The sequence below is a fragment of the Miscanthus floridulus genome, chromosome 17 (assembly GCF_019320115.1).
Source record: "Miscanthus floridulus cultivar M001 chromosome 17, ASM1932011v1, whole genome shotgun sequence".
Taxonomy (NCBI): domain Eukaryota; kingdom Viridiplantae; phylum Streptophyta; class Magnoliopsida; order Poales; family Poaceae; genus Miscanthus; species Miscanthus floridulus.
In genome coordinates, this window is record NC_089596.1 from 91,481,859 (window position 1) to 91,497,774 (window position 15,916).

Sequence of the window (15,916 nt, forward strand, 5' to 3'; positions counted from 1 at the left end):
CCTCTCTGGCAGCCAGTAGGCAGCCGCAAACTACACCCCTTTTCGCCTCTCTCTCTAGCCCTCTCTGGCTCTCTCCCCACTCTCACTCTCTCTCTCGCAAATCGTGATCGCCATCTTCTCTGCGTCCTTCGCCTAAACCCTGACCTAAAAAACAAAACCTAACTAAGGCCTTATTTAGTTCCTAGGTGTTATATGAAGGTGTCGTATAGGGTGTTCGGATACTAATAAAAAATAAATTATAGAATCAATCAGTAAAATGCGAGACAAATTTATTAAGCCTAATTGAGCCGTCATTAGCACATGTGTTACTGTAGCACTTTATTATCAAATTATGGACTAATTAGGCTTAAAAGATTCGTCTCGCAAATTAGTCACAGTCTATATAATTAGTTATTTTTTAGTCTATATTTAATACTACATGCATGTGTCAAACATTCAATGTAACGTGACCTAAAGTTTTGGGGCAGGAACTAAACGAGGGCTAAAACCCTGCACCTTTTTGTCCTCCCTTCTTCTCCCGCAAGACACGCGCCCGCAGCCGCGTCGATCGCCATGTTGCGTCTCCTCCTTCACCGCCGCAGCCTCCTCCTCCCGGGGTTGCGGAGCAGCGCCGTTATGCGTCCTCCCGGGCCTCTTCCTCCTGCTCCTCATACACTTCCCGATTCGCCCCTCCCGCCTACCACGCCTCCGCCACGGCCATGGCCGCGGGCGCTCAATCGGAGGGTGCGGCGATGGCGGCGGCTGAGTCCACACCCGCAGCGGGCGACCAGCCCTCACCGATGCCTCCCCCCGTGGCGTGCGGGCGGTGGGGCCTGCTCAAGTTTGGTGCCTTGGCTGCAGTCGCTGGGGCCATCGGCGGCGGCGGATACGCTAGCTACGGTACGATCCCCTGTTTCCTCACCGCGATCCGGCCTGCTAGGGCGATTTGGCTTTAGTGCAGATTTGGTCTGGGGTTTGGCTAGGGATTTTACGTGCGCCTCACTTGTTTTTTTTCGTTTGCTTTCGTGTCAGCCTATTCGCTGAATGAAGTGGAGGAGAAGACAAGAGAGTTCAGGAAGAAGCCAGCGCTGCTCATCCCTGAGGATGCCTCCACGTTCGAGGTAAGTTATACCATGTGGTCCTCTGTTACTTATTGTTTCTTGTTAGGATTCGTGTGAGCTATCCTCTGTTACTTATTGTGCTTGCTAGTATTCGTGTGAGCTGCAAAACCAATTAGTCATAGCACCCACCCTTTTCTCACCTAGGACGAAGGGAGGGATGGTACTTGATGATTGGCCTTTTTGGCAGCTCAGATTCTTGTAAGATGACTAGGAATGTCTGTTCAGCTCCCATGAATTAGGCTGACTATGCCAAACGGTTGCCAGAGATGTAAAATTTGTGTCACTAGAATTTAATATTCCCTGAAATTTTAGCTCACCCTATTTGTTGTTTGTTATGGAGTGCTATTCTATTGGTTGGATTTGTGAGAGGATGTTTGACTTCAGTTGACTGTTAGTTTTTTTGCCACCTTTCAAGCATATCATAAATGAATGATGCAATTTGTGCTGATACTGAAGCATGAAATAACTTATACGCCCCATGAGAATTTTGCACAAGTGGGGGAGTTGCATTAATTGATATAGAGAGTGAATCCTTCTCCCGTTGAGTGTGAAATTACGTTTTGACTATAAATTATTGTTGTTTTTCTTGCATGCAAAAGTATAAGGCTATGGTGTACTCTACGGCTATGAAAGGTGCAAACGAAATACGCTCCTCTTTTTTACTGTTCTTTTTGTTTTCTTGGAATTCAAGGGTTATTGTTGAAAAGTCTTTCTTCTCTGGAGATCAATTGATGTGCACTTCTGAACACATGTCTGAATGGCAATGTGGTGATGCTTGATGAAGTAGGTTCATTTTTTATTCACCACGGACAATCCGAATTTCATTACTCAAAAGCAACGAAATTACAAGAGTTTGGTAAACCATAGTACACACTTAGCTCAAACTAAACAAGCTGCCAGTTGCACTGAACACGCAGGGTTTAGACTAAAGGCATCCAAAACCACCATCCCCAGCACAGACTAAGGCTAGATGAGCGATGATAAGAGCTCTCACCTCCAAGGCTACGAAGAGTATGATTTATTACAAGCCCATATCTGATGGAGTAGGCTCATAGAATGATAGAACTACCTACTGTTTCTCGACAGTTGAAAATTTTGCCTTTGATTGCTATTAAATTATTTGATTTGCATAATCAATAATTCATGCAAATTTGCAAATTACTTTAGGAATAGTTAAAGAATTACTGAGTTGTTAAGTGGAAGCACAACAGATTATGATGTTATTGAATTATGAACTGGGTCAATGCATGTATGTTGGAAATTAATATATATGAACCCTTGTAGTAAAGCATTCATGGATTTAACATTAGTTAAGATAGATGCATATGCTGGTTAATAATTTGAATTGTAACATTTTTTCTGTGCTGAGTTGCTACTTGTTTCCAGCTTAGCTTTGTTGGTTATGTTTTTGTCTTTCGTACCTTATTATCCTTACTAAGTGGTGTACAATCTTGGGCTGCAGTTCCTGTTTCAGTTATAGAGCTGTACTTGGATATTAGGAGCACAATTGAAGACCATGTCAGGGTTGGTAACAGACTATAAGGTTTTTATCCCATTTGTACATGTATAATCTAGCAAGTGTTTGTAATTACTCTTATTATTTTCTACTCCAGGGATTTACTGAACCCACATCAGACAAACTGCTATCAGATCTACTTCCTCAAGATCAGCATGTCTTCACCCTAGTTCTTGATCTGAATGAAACTCTTGTCTACTCTGATTGGCATGTATATTGTGGCTTCTATCCTGTTCTGTTATTTATTTCATTATATGTGCCACCTTGGAATCCAAAAATATAATGTATAATATATGAAAGACAAACGCCCGGTACTGTATTTGCAAATGTTTTATTTTGTTAAAATAGTTTCGTATTGCAAAATTGCAGGCCCATTATCCCTGCCACACAGGAAAGAGATCATGACTAATGGCAGTTTGAATGGTAGAGTGTAGTTTGTGTTCCATACTACTTATGAAATATGCTATAGGTTATAATAGATTATTTTAATATAATATGTAAAAGTTGCATTGCCTGTGCAGTTTAACATAACCTGACAAGGTCCTGCTTACTAGGTTACAGTGTGCTTAATCAATGCCTTGTGCTACCTGTAACAGTTGTCCTCCAGCATATTCTTGTACAAGTAACATCTGGTGTATGGTGTTTCAGTGCCAAGGCATATAAATATAGTGCTTAATTTTGTATATGTCAGGGACTAATATTAGGGTACCCGAAGAGGAGGAGCTAATGGTCGTCAACGTTGATTCATCCGCGCGATCAAGAGCTCGACTACACCGCTTGTCGGGTCACTCCTCGCCCGTCCACCGAGACCATGGGCCCCTCCTCAAGCTGACTCCTGAGGACTGACTCCACCTCGCTCGACGTCTAAGGGCAGACTCTATCTTGCCCGACCCCCGAGGGCTAGCTCCGCCTCGCCCGATGTCTGGGGATGGGCTCCGCCTCGCCTGATGTCTGAGGGCAGACTCTGCCCCGCCCGACGTCTGGGAACTGGCTTCGCCTCGCCCCGCCCGACGTCTAAGGGCAGACTCCGTCTTGCCTGACCCCCGAGGGCTGGCTCCGCCTCGCTCGACGTCCGGGGGCTGCCTCCACCTCGCCCGATGTCTGAGGGCAAACTCCGCCTCGCCCGATGTCCGGGGTCTGGCTCCGCCTCGCCCGGTGTCTCAGGGCAGACTCCGCCTCGCCCGACGTCTGGGGGCTAGCTCCGCCTCGCTCGACGTCTACGCGCTACTCCTTCATAACTATGCGAGCAGATAAGGTAGGGCACTCAAGTCAACCGCAATACCGAGGACCATACCCTGCACGCCTATAGGAAAGCACCGTTAGGATATGACAAGACTGGCGCTTTAAGCCCTTCTAGGCATGTCAGAGTCCTAATAGTGTTGTAGGCGTCGACATTTGTCTTACAGCGTTGTGGGCGCCGCCATTTGCTCTCGAGCGCGGATCCTGATGGAAGCATACGACAACCACTATGGTCCAGGAGGAAACTCGCATTATCTACAGTAATGGACGTACGGTCACTGCGCCGTCTGCTCCCCGTAGGGTTGCGGATCAGCACCCTGGTCCGCTGTGTCGCCCACCGGGGTGGGATGAGACGTGACCACTTGCTGATAAAGCCATAACATGGCATCATCAGCAGACAGACACCCAGCGTGGCCCTATCAGGATCAGCGGACATGCACCCAACAGGGAGCTATCCCTGGCACTGTCTGTCGTGTCAGCGGGGCTCTCTCAAAGGAAAAGAAAGACCTGGCATCTTTGAAGGACCTCCTTTGCCTCTGGTTTCTCTTCTTTCTCCCATCTGCAATCCCTGCTTACTCTTGGTCTATAAAAGGGAAGGCAGGGCACCCCACTAAGGGGGGATTGATTAAAGGCACCATGCATCACATCACACACAACTGAGTAGCAACCAAGCTCTCAACATCCATTTGATCTTTTCATCAGAGACTTGGGACCTGTCCCTCTCTTGCCCGTTTATAACCCCTACTATGAAGTTTTTAGTGCTAATAACATGAGCAGCAACCACGAACTAGACATAGGGACATTCTGCCTGAACCAGTATAAACCTTATGTCTTTTTTAGCACACCATCCGGGCCAGACGCGCAATAAACAAATTTACTCGTTGGTGTTTACTCAAAACACTGACAGTATACATCAGCAGAAACTGCAGTACTTATGAGTTACACATATACATGTGGACCAGGTTTATGCATGTACACAATATGCTTGTGATATTTTCTCACGCCTTGTGATACCATCTCTTTTCAGTCGCTTTTAATTTTCTTTGTGTATCCAAAGAATGTGCTAACGATGTTCTTTCCTATCTCTCTTTTTCTATAAAGCGTGAGAGAGGATGGAGAACTTTTAAGAGGCCAGGAGTTGATGCGTTTCTAGAACATATGTCAAAGTTATATGAAGTTGTTGTTTATTCTGATCAGCCACCTATGGTTAGTTGATCTTTTCCTTTGCATTTGAACTCTTATGTAATGGCCTAACCTTTATAGATATTTTGTTGGTGTGCAATATGTTGAACCTGTGTTTGAGAGGCTAAACTAAAGGTGTACCATTTCACACAGGTTATCAAGACATGCAACTAAGTACAACAACAACAACAACAATAACATAGCCTTTCAGTCCCAAGCAAGTTGGGGTAGGCTAGAGTTAAAACCCACCAAGAGCCCCAAGTCACGGTTCAGGCACTAAGTACGTGGATGGAAAACATTATCGGGTATGCAGATTATAAGGATTTACCTAATTTCTCAGCATTAGGAATTAGGATGCATTCATTGACGTTATTCTATACACTTGTTCCTGAATATTGTCATCCTTTGCACCTTTATTATTATTTTTATTTTTATTATTAGCACGTCAGCATTATATCATCTTTGTAAAAGATAACCAACTATCAGGAGCAAGTACTTGAGGAAGCATCTAAATATTGAGGAAGCATCTAAATAAACATAGAGTTTATAGTACTTTCTATTGTAGATGTACAATCATGCCTTTGTGATTGATATACTTGCTACTGTTAAACATTTTGGTTCGAACATGACATGTTTTTTAGGACTGATCCTGTATCTAATCTGCAGATATGCTTGACTGTCCATTTCTACCTTTTTTTGTGTTTCCTCTTAATCTTACTATTTTTCATGTTTTATCAGGATTAGTCAATGTTGAACAGAAACCCTGCTCAAGTTATCTATCTCAGCACCCATGCTCTTGAATCTTGCTTGCAACATGATAATTGTGTTCAAATCAAACCTTTTAAACTTGAAGATAAATATGATACCCAACAGCTGGATCTCATTCCATTTCTCGAGTGTGAGTGTTCTAACCCATCTCTTATATTGTAATATCAACATGGTTAAGCGTTGATTAATCCAACACAATTTGCAGATGTTGCCATGGCTAGACCTTCTGACATTAGGACAGTGCTGGCATCCTATAAAGGTCATGATGTTGCTGCTGAGTTCATTGAGCGTTGAAAGGAACACCAGCGGTAAGCGAACATGGTTATGCTGAGTTCCCGTTGCAAGACATCATGTGAATGTTCATGCTATTGAATATGTGCAATTTGCTATGAAGTTATAATAGTTTGGTGGTGATGCAGTCTATGAATGAATCGCTAATTTGTACTACAATCTAACACAACATATTTTGCTTCTTTTGCATCAATGCTTCTAAAAGAAATAGTGTCGGGGACCAATACTAGGGTACCTAAAGAGGAGGAGCTAATAACCATCAACGTTGATTTATTCGAGCGATCAAGAGCGCGACTATAGCTCTTGCCGACCTTCAGGTACGCAAGCTCAGCCTCACCCGACCTCTGGGGGTTGGCTCCGCCTCGCTCGACACTGAGGCCGCGGGCTTCGCCTTGCCCGACCCCTAAGAGTTGGCTCTGCCTCGCCCGACACCGAGGCTGCGGGCTCTACCTCACCCGACCCCTGAGGGTGGCTTTGCCTCGCCTGACATTGAGGCCGTGGACTCCACCTCGCCCAACCCCTTAGGGCAGATTCCACCTTGCCCAACCTCTGGGGCGAGCTCCGTCTCGCCCAAACAGAGGCCATAGGCTCTGCGTCGTCCGACCTCTGAGGGCTAGCTCCGTCTCGCCCGACCTCTGGGGATGGGCTCCATCTTGCTCGAGCTCTAGGGACGGGCTCCGCCTCACCCAACCTCTAGGGACGGGCTCCATCTCGCCCAACACTAAGGCCGCAGGCTCTGTCTCATCCGACTTCTAAGGGCTGGCTCTGCCTCGCCTGACCTCTGGGGACGGGCTCCATCTCGCCCGACCTCTGGAGATGGGCTCAGCCTCGCTTGACCTCTAGGGGCGGGATCCGTCTCGCCCGACACCTAGGCCATGGGCTCTGCCTCGCTCAACCCCTAATGGCGGACTCCACCTCACTCGACCTTTGGGGGTGGGCTTCGTCTCGCCCGACACCAAGGCCACGGGCTCCACCTTGCCCAACCTCTGGGGACAGGCTTCGCCTCGCCCGACCCTTGGGTTTGGGCTCCACCTCGCCTAACCCTTGAGTTTGCACTCCACCTCACCTGGCCTCTGAGGAGGAACTCCGCCTCGCCCGACCCCAAGGCCGGGGGCTCCGTCTCGCCCGACGGAGACCCATACTGCCACTAACCACTCTAGGCCCAAGCGTATGGGCCTGGGTTAAAGCTCTGACGCCAGGGAAAAGACTGGTACGCCTTGATGTAGCCCGCGACCCACGATGGGCCATACCTTGGGGTTCATGTCAGGAACATGTTGGGCGTACCAGTGCTGTTCTGCCTAACCCATGTACGAACACTGACGGGCACGTCAGTTCACCATGATGTCCATTAGGATGGAGTGGAGATCCATGACTAGCCAATGATGCCTGCACATGGCGCTAGTGATGGACAGGGCTGCGATGAGAAGCTGTCCCTATTGACGTCTACAGGGTCGGCGGGACCCGCATAGAGGAGAAGAAGGACCCGGTGATCCTGAGGGATTTCTTCCTCTCATTCTCTTCTCTTCCTCCACTGTAACCTATGCTTTCCCTTAGCCAATAAAAGGGAAAGCAGGGTGTCCTATAAGAGGCTTCGGACCAATGCATCGCAACACACCATAGGAGACTCGAATATGATCAACTCATCGAACCCCGAATATACAACCAAGCAGTGACCGAGCTCTCGGCACCCGTTCACCCTTTCCATCAGAGACTTGGGACTTGTCCCTCTCTCATCCATTTGTAACCCCTACTACAAACTTTCAGTGCTAGTAACATGAGCGGCAGCAATGAACTAGACATAGGGACATTCTGCCCGAACCAGTATAAACCTCGTGTCCTCTTAGCACACCGCGGTCCTGGTGCATGAGCGTCTCGACCGCAATCATGATGCGCACGACACCCTCGACGCCTGCAGGCGTGCCCGTGGCGATGCGGGGGAGGAAGCTAGCTGTGGCTACCACCCCCGTCATGGTGGATGCTACAATAGTGGCGGGGACCATAGCCTGAGTCCTGGCCTATCGAGACCTTAGGCCTTCGGTCGACACATCCTCAATGCCACCTTCCCGTCACGGTACCAACCACCAACCAATATCCCAAAATACTCTAGGGAAACGAACCCTAGACTATGGCTTGAGGATTATCGGTTTGCTTGCTAAGCCGGTGGAGCGGATAATGACGACTTCACTATCCGCAACCTTCCATTGTTTCTGGCCGATTCGGCACAAACATGGTTGGAACACTTTCTGCCCAACAGAATCCAAAGTTGGATGGACCTAAAAGAGATCTTTATGGGGAACTTCTAGGGCATGTACAAGCGTCCTAGGAACCCATGAGATCTCAAAAACCGCCGATAGAAGGCCAGAGAAACCCTCCGTGGGTACATCCGGTGCTTCTCCCGGTAGTGCAATGAGCTGCCTAACGTCGCCGACGCCAACGTTATAGGATTTTCCTATCTGGGACCAGCTGTGAATCCCTGGTTCACAAGCTAGGATGTAAGGGCTCACAAACCACCAAGGAGCTCCTCGACATCGCCACCAGTCACGCCTCAGGCGAGGAGGCGGTCGGAGCGATCTTTGACCGCCTCAAGGGCAAGGCGAAATGGGATGAGGACGCCGGCGAAGGCACCTCCAACCATCCCATCAAGAAGAAGAACACGCAGTGGTGTGAGAGCTCACTCGTGGCCACCGCTGTACACAAAGGGGGCTGGAAGCCCATCGAGGGTACCCCAAACCACTTCGAGAAGCTGCTCGAAGGGCCATGCCTGAACCATTCTTTTCCCATCGAGCACCTATACAAGGACTGCGACCTCTTGAAGTGGTTCTCCTCTGGAGGCTCCAACAAGGGGGAGCACAGGAAGGAGCCTAGCTAGATGAAGCGCGCGACGTTGCCCTCCTCTGCCCGGCCAAGTACCAGCAAGCGTTGCGCTAGTACCATAGCCGTCGAGTGCAGGGTCGGGTCTTCAACATCGAAGACCTGGTCCTCCACCTCGTCCAGAGCAGCAAGGATCACCACACGCTCTCTCCACCATGGGAGGGATCGTATGTCATCGCAAAGGTGCTCCGGTCAGGCCCCTGCAAGCTCAAGACCATCGACGGCGAGGTCTTCGTTAATGCCTGAAACATCGAGCAGCTACGTCGCTTTTACCCTTAATAAACACACACTTTCTCTTATCAGTTTCGTTATCGAACTCCCTGATCTTTTGTGACACCTGATCCTAGCAATGGCAAGGGGTCGGGCCTCACTCGGGGGCTAATAAGAGCGTACCTATCCTGTAGACATTCTCTACACCCGACCCTTTCTCACGTTAAGACCTAGAAGCGGGTGAAGGGTCGAGATGGTGGACTAGAGGGGGTGAATAGTCCTTTCTAAAATTAATTGCATTGGCTAACCGAAACAAGTGCGAAATTAAAACTATCGGTCTAGCCAAGACTACACCCCTCTATCTATGTTCTCTAGCACCTTCCAAAGATACTAATTAAGCAACAAAGGTGTCGGGCTAGCTAGAGCTCACCTAACCAATTGTAGAAGCAAGGTCACACAAACCTATGCCACTAGTACTTTAAGCAATGAGGGATCTCCTACAATTGCTAGTAAGCAAAAACACAAAGCAAACTAAGCTCACTAGCAATGCTCAATAACAAGGCAACCAACGCCAAATTAGAGAGCGCAAATACTTAGCTACACAAACTAAGCAATATGACTAACAAGGTTACACAAACCAAATTAGCCACACAAGGGAGCTACTTCTATACTACACAAGCAAGAAGGTGACTAGTAAGCTACACAAGCTAACTAATTACAAGAGCAACTACACAAGCACAATATATATAAAAGTAATTACAAGCTTGTGTAACGAGGATGCAAACCAATGGGAATGACGGCGCCACGTCCAGATGAAACTCTGCTAATATACATCGCCGCTACTTCTCGCGTCGTCAGCACAACTATTGTCGTCGAACGCGAGGAAGCCGGGCACGCTTATAAAGTGCAATGTCCGGTTTACTTCATTAGCGAGGTACTTAATGAGCCCAAAACTCGTTATCCTCAGGTACAAATCTATTATACGCCATTCTTATTACGTCGCGCAAACTCCGACACTACTTCGAATACTACAAGATCGCCGTGGTCACTGAGTTCCCTCTAGGGGACATTCTCCGCAACAAAGAGGCCAATGGCCGCATCATTAAGTGGGCTGTTGAGCTCGGCACCTACTCCATCGAATTCAGAAGAAGACCTACCATCAAGTCATAGGCGCTTGCTGACTTCGTTGCTGAATGGACCGAGATCCAAGAGCCCATCACCGCTACTTGCCCCGAGCACTGGGTGATGTACTTTGATGGCGCCCTTAACATCAATGGTGCTGGTGTGGGCATTCTGATCATTACGCCGACCAAGGATAAGCTATGTTATGTTCTCTGGATACACTTTTTGGCCTCCAACAACGCCGTAGAATACGAAGCGTGTCTCCATGGTCTTCGTATAGCCGTCGAGCTCGGCGTCAAACGCCTCATGGTGTATGGGGACTCCGCGCTGGTTATCAACCAGCTCAACAAAGACTGGTCCTATTCCAGTGAGAAGATGGACGCTTACTGTGCCGAAATTAGGAAGCTTGAAGGGAAGTTCTACGGTATCAAGTACCTTCACGTGGTACGAGATCAAAATTAGCCTACCGACCAACTCTCAAAGATAGGTTCTTCTCGTGCCGCGGTTCCACCGGGGGTCTTCGTTCAAGATCTCTTGGTGCCGTCCATTAAAGAAGAAAAGGAAGTCAAAGAGGTTCCCCCTGCCGAGCAGTTGGTACTTGCGGTACCTTTGCCGGTCACCGATTGGAGGGAACAGTTCATCAAGTACCTCACCAGCGTCGAAGTACCCACCGACAAGACCGAAACTGAATGTCTAATTTGCCGAAGCAAGCATTACGTGCTGGTAGATGGCAACTTGATGAGGAAAAGTGCCAAGGAAGGGATACTGCAGAAATGCATCACCCAAGAGGAAGGGGTAAAACTACTCCTCGAAATTTACTCTAGTTCCTGCGACAATCATGCGGCCTCGAGAAACCTGGTCGGCAAAGCTTTTTGAGCTAGTTTTTATTGGCCCACGGCCATCTCTGAAGCCAAAGATCTCATCCAACGCTGTGAAGGATGTCAATTTTTCGCCAAGCAAATACACATACCGGCTCAAGAACTATAGACCATCCCAGCTTCGTGGCCTTTCGCATGCTGGGGACTGGACATGATCGGGCCTTTCAAGCCAGCGCTAGGCGGTTTCTGGTATGTATACGTCGCCATCGACAAGTTCTCCAAGTGGATCAAGTACAAAGCACCCGTCTCGGCTACCGTGAAGAAAGTAGTCGAACTCTTTGAAGAAATCATACACAGATTCAGTATCCCAAATAGCATCATCACCGACCTTAGAACTACATTTACTGGCCATCACTTTTGGGACTTCTATGAAGATCGGTGCATCTCCGTTGAATACGTCTCCGTTGCCCATCCTAGAGCCAATGGCTAGGTCGAACGGGCGAACGACATGATCCTTGATGCCCTCAAAAAGAGGCTATATCAAAAAGAAGAAAGGCATCCAGGCAGATGGCTCAAGGAACTACCAGTTGTGGTATGGGGACTGCACACTCAAGCTAGTCGCAGCACCGGTGTGTCTCCATATTTTTTGGTTTATGGCTCAGAGGCTGTACTTCTAGCGGATGTTGCCTTCCGAGCACCTAGGGTGGAAAACTATGATGAAGAGTAGGCTATGGGTGTTCAGATAGAGGATGTCGATAGGGCCGAGGAAGAACGCTTGATCTCCTGCATCCGCACAGCCAAATACCGAGAAGGCTTGCGGAGATACTACAACCGCAACGTAAAAGGTCATTCATTCAACGCCGGTGACCTCGTTCTTCGTAGAAAACAAAAAACCAAAGGGTTGCACAAGCTCTCCTCCCCTTGGGAAGGGCCTTACGTCGTCAAAGAGGTCACCGGACCAGGGTCTTATCGCCTATGTGACTTAGACGGAATCGATGTTCCCAATTCATGGCACATCGAGCACCTTATACGTTTCTATCCTTGAAACGCTCTAGATATGTACTCTCCACTTTATGACAAATAAAGTTTTGGTCTCCATAATTTGTCTCCATTTTTTCTCCATTACTTCTCAATCTCCACATACGGTCGCCGAGCATTACGATACTCAATAATGAGCTCCAATACAAAATCGCCGAACGATTTCTCTAAATCGCCGACCACGATTTCGCCGAATAAGTTTCTCCAATGCTCCAAAGTTCTCGCCGAACGATCTCTCCAAATTACCAAAACATTTTTGCCGAAAATCGCCGAATACGTTTTCTCCTAGTCGCCGAACACATTTCCTCCGAATCGCCAACGTATTACGCCACACGCTTTCTCCCAACCGCCAAACTTTCTCCTCCAAATCTCCAAAGATTTTCGCCAAACAAGTTTCTCCAAATCGCCGAACACTTTACTCTAAACCTCCAAGATATTTCGCCGATCAGCGAGCAGCCTATTTTCTTTTCCGTGCTCTGCGTCATGGGTGGTCGGCTACGGTTTCTTGGTCACGCCTGTTTCTCCTACACGTGCATGGGCTCAGCGCTCGACGTTATGGATTATGGGCTATCCAAGGCCGAGAGCACAGCACAGAACTAATTGCTTGGTCGCCGCTTATACTACCTTTATCTCCAAGTTCGTACAACAACCGCCGAGCAGTACACGTTCCGCGCTATTTTCTATGGAGAAGACCTAGTCACCGATCTCTCCCTACACGTGCCATGGGCTCCACGCTCTGCGTCATGGGTGGTCGGCTGCGGTTCCTAGGTCACGCCTATTACTCCTACACGTGCATGGGCTTCGCGCTCGACGTTATGGACTATGGGCTGGCCAAGGCCATAGGGATCAGTAGCAAACCAACTGTTCGGACGCTACTTGAACTACGCGTAATCGCGTCAGGATTAAAATTGCGAAGATTTTTTCACCGAAATACAAACAAATTGCATATACTGCATATACATGCACCTTGTAACATTTGTTCAATAAATAATTGTTCCTTGCGCTTTCACGCGTTCTAACTACACTGTCAAGATTCTACCGATGATACTCTATGAGCAGATTACTGAGCTTCGCCATTACCATCCGTCTCACCAAACAGATCTATATCGCCGGCTAGCGTCTTCGCTACGTCCTCCACCTCATCCTCCAGCTGCTGGGTCTCCGCATTGCTCAGTCCTACGGCGAACCCACCCCCTATTGACTGAAGGTCGATGGTTGGGTAATGGGACTGAACAACCGTGAGGACATGGGTAGCGACAGTCGTAATGGCGTCACGGTTCATGATCTTGAAGTTCTCCCATGCTGCCTTGCACCTCTGTACGACGGTGTCTGAACATTGCCGCCTACCATCTCGCTGAGTGGTCGGTTTTAGGTCAACGCAATCAAGCACTGGCTTAATTGCGGTGACTACAGCGTCGAAGTTCTCCTTTTGGACCTTGGCCTCCTGCACCAGCACGTTAAACTGTGCTTTGGCTTTATGACGATAGCCTGCAAGCGTTACAATGTTCCATCATACAATGAAGCTACTTCAATAGTAATTCCGACAAGGAGGAATTCACCTTTCAGCTCCTCAGCAAGTTTGTCCGCCCGCTCTGCTTCCTTTGCCTTCTCCTGGCAAAGTTGATCGACGGCCTAGCGCATTTGGTCGAGCTCAGCGTCTTGCTCTACAAGCGCAACAGTTATCACAGAAAATGTGGTTGTTTAGCAATACAAAAGTACATTCGTTGATATACCATACCTGCTTTCTGCCTGGATACACTGTCAAGCTATTCGGTTTTCCTCTCCAGCTGCTCAGAAAGCACTTTTCAGTTGGCCGAAGACAGCGGCCAGCTGCTCGGACTTGCTCCTCACCTGCTCGGACACCGTAGCCAACTTTTCGGTCAGGACCCCTTTCTGGTATTCCAAGTCCCGCGCATTGGATTCCGCAAGGTCTCATTCACGTCGGGCCCTCTGGATATTCTTCTCCGAGAGGTTCCTGGCCTCTTTGAGTTTTTCGTTCTCCTCAGCAAGGGGTTCCATTCGCTTTATCAGCTGGCGGCGTTGCTCGGCAACTCGAGTTATTTCCTACAAATGCACAATGACAGTATTGTTATCCAATTCCAAAAAACAACCAGGACCTTTCCAGATGCAGCATTAACCTTGATCTGTTTCATCACACCGGTAAGGGCAGTCTCCAACCTCCTGAATTCCTTGGTGGTGTCCTCCTCTTTGACAATTACTATGTCGTCGCCGCGCTTTCGGAGGATCCGGACTGATTGGGGTCGAGGTTCGTCATGCACGATCTCCTCCACCTTGTCCTCCTCTGTTTCAGCCAGGGGCACCACCTGGGGGCTTGGTGGCTGGATAGCGGGTTGGACCTTGCCCTCCGCAGCATCGGGGAGTGTCGCCTGCTCCTTTGGCGCCAAAAGCTTTTCTGCTCCAGATTCTGCCGTTGCCGAGGGTGCTGTCGCCGACTCATTTGCCATTGTAGACAACCGTTCGCTGCCGCCAAGTCCACTAGGGGTAGCGATTGGCTCCACCGCGTGTTGCCGAGCACTCGGGGACTCTAGGATGGGGTCTACTGGCATCTCCCCCGCTCCGGGGCTAGCTTCTAGTAGCTGCTCAGTCTGAGCGGGCAGGGATGGATCTGTCGTTCGCCTTGCACTATGTCAAATCAGTTATTCAGTCACCACACAAGTAAAGAATATACAGCAAAGTAACTTCAACACAAGGACACTTACGGTTTGGTCTGACGGTTCAATTTCTTGAACCGGCGATGCCTGCCTGAGCCTCCAGGCGCAGCCGTGGGGTTGACTCCCATGCTCTGCGAGGGAATTCTCAGCTCTTCCTCGATCGACCTCGGTTCTGCCTACTTCTCTGGGGCCCTTTCCGCCTACTGCTCTAGGCCCGCTTCCGCTTGTTGCTCGGGGACTTCCGTTGCTCGCCCTGTAGGGACTTCCGTCGTCTGCTGCGTAGAAATTCCCTTCGACCGCTGCTCGGGGACTTTCCTCATCGGTGCCTCATGGACTTCTTCACCCACCCCGGTTTGTTCTCCCGCATGAGTGCTACGTGGAGGCTCTTTCGTGCCTGGGGGAGGATCCGTCAGAATTTCATCATCGTCAGACAAATCGAACACCGTGGTCCTTCGTGTTCGATTAGTCTGATCATCACCAAGCGAGATGCTTCCTGGTTTATGGGGAGCAGTAGCTACTGTTTTCCTCTTCTTCTGGGCTAGCTCATCTATCGCCGGCCTCTTTCCCCGGATTTTCTCAGATACCGGGGGAGGACTCTCCGTTCGACCAACATCTATACCTCCGGATTCTGAGGACACGCCAACGGAGCTTTCTTCGGGTTGAGCCAGTGGTCATGCGTCCACTACCGGCGACCAATTGTTTTTGGCATGCCCTAGAAATACATTGCCCTATCCTGCGAATGGATCTTCACATGAGTGGATCAGTCTATTGCTCGGCAATGACAAAATAAAAAACTTCTTAGAAAAACATAGTTGGGATATTCACCTAAGGAGGCAGATTCTTGCAGTTAAAGAGTTTTGTGTACCCTGACAATCTGAATGAGGCAAGCGAAGCGAATAGCTCGGCAGTTCGCTCTTCAACGATGTTCCTGGATAGTATTTCTAGCCTCTCTCGGGCACCGTCGGTCTCCCCTTTGAATTCGAAGCCTGGGTGCGCCCTCTCTTTACAGGGTTGAACGCGGCGCACTATGAAACTTGCCGCTACCAATCCACCATTGGTTCTCATGCCTTTTATTAAGTCGAGGAGTTC

At 48.8% G+C, this 15,916-nt stretch overlaps 1 pseudogene; it reads left to right on the forward strand.

The window, feature by feature from the left end:
* The first annotated feature begins 552 nt into the window (after window positions 1-552).
* LOC136515971 (mitochondrial import inner membrane translocase subunit TIM50-like) lies at window positions 553-6,117 on the forward strand (annotated as a pseudogene).
* Window positions 6,118-15,916: the final 9,799 nt, after the last annotated feature.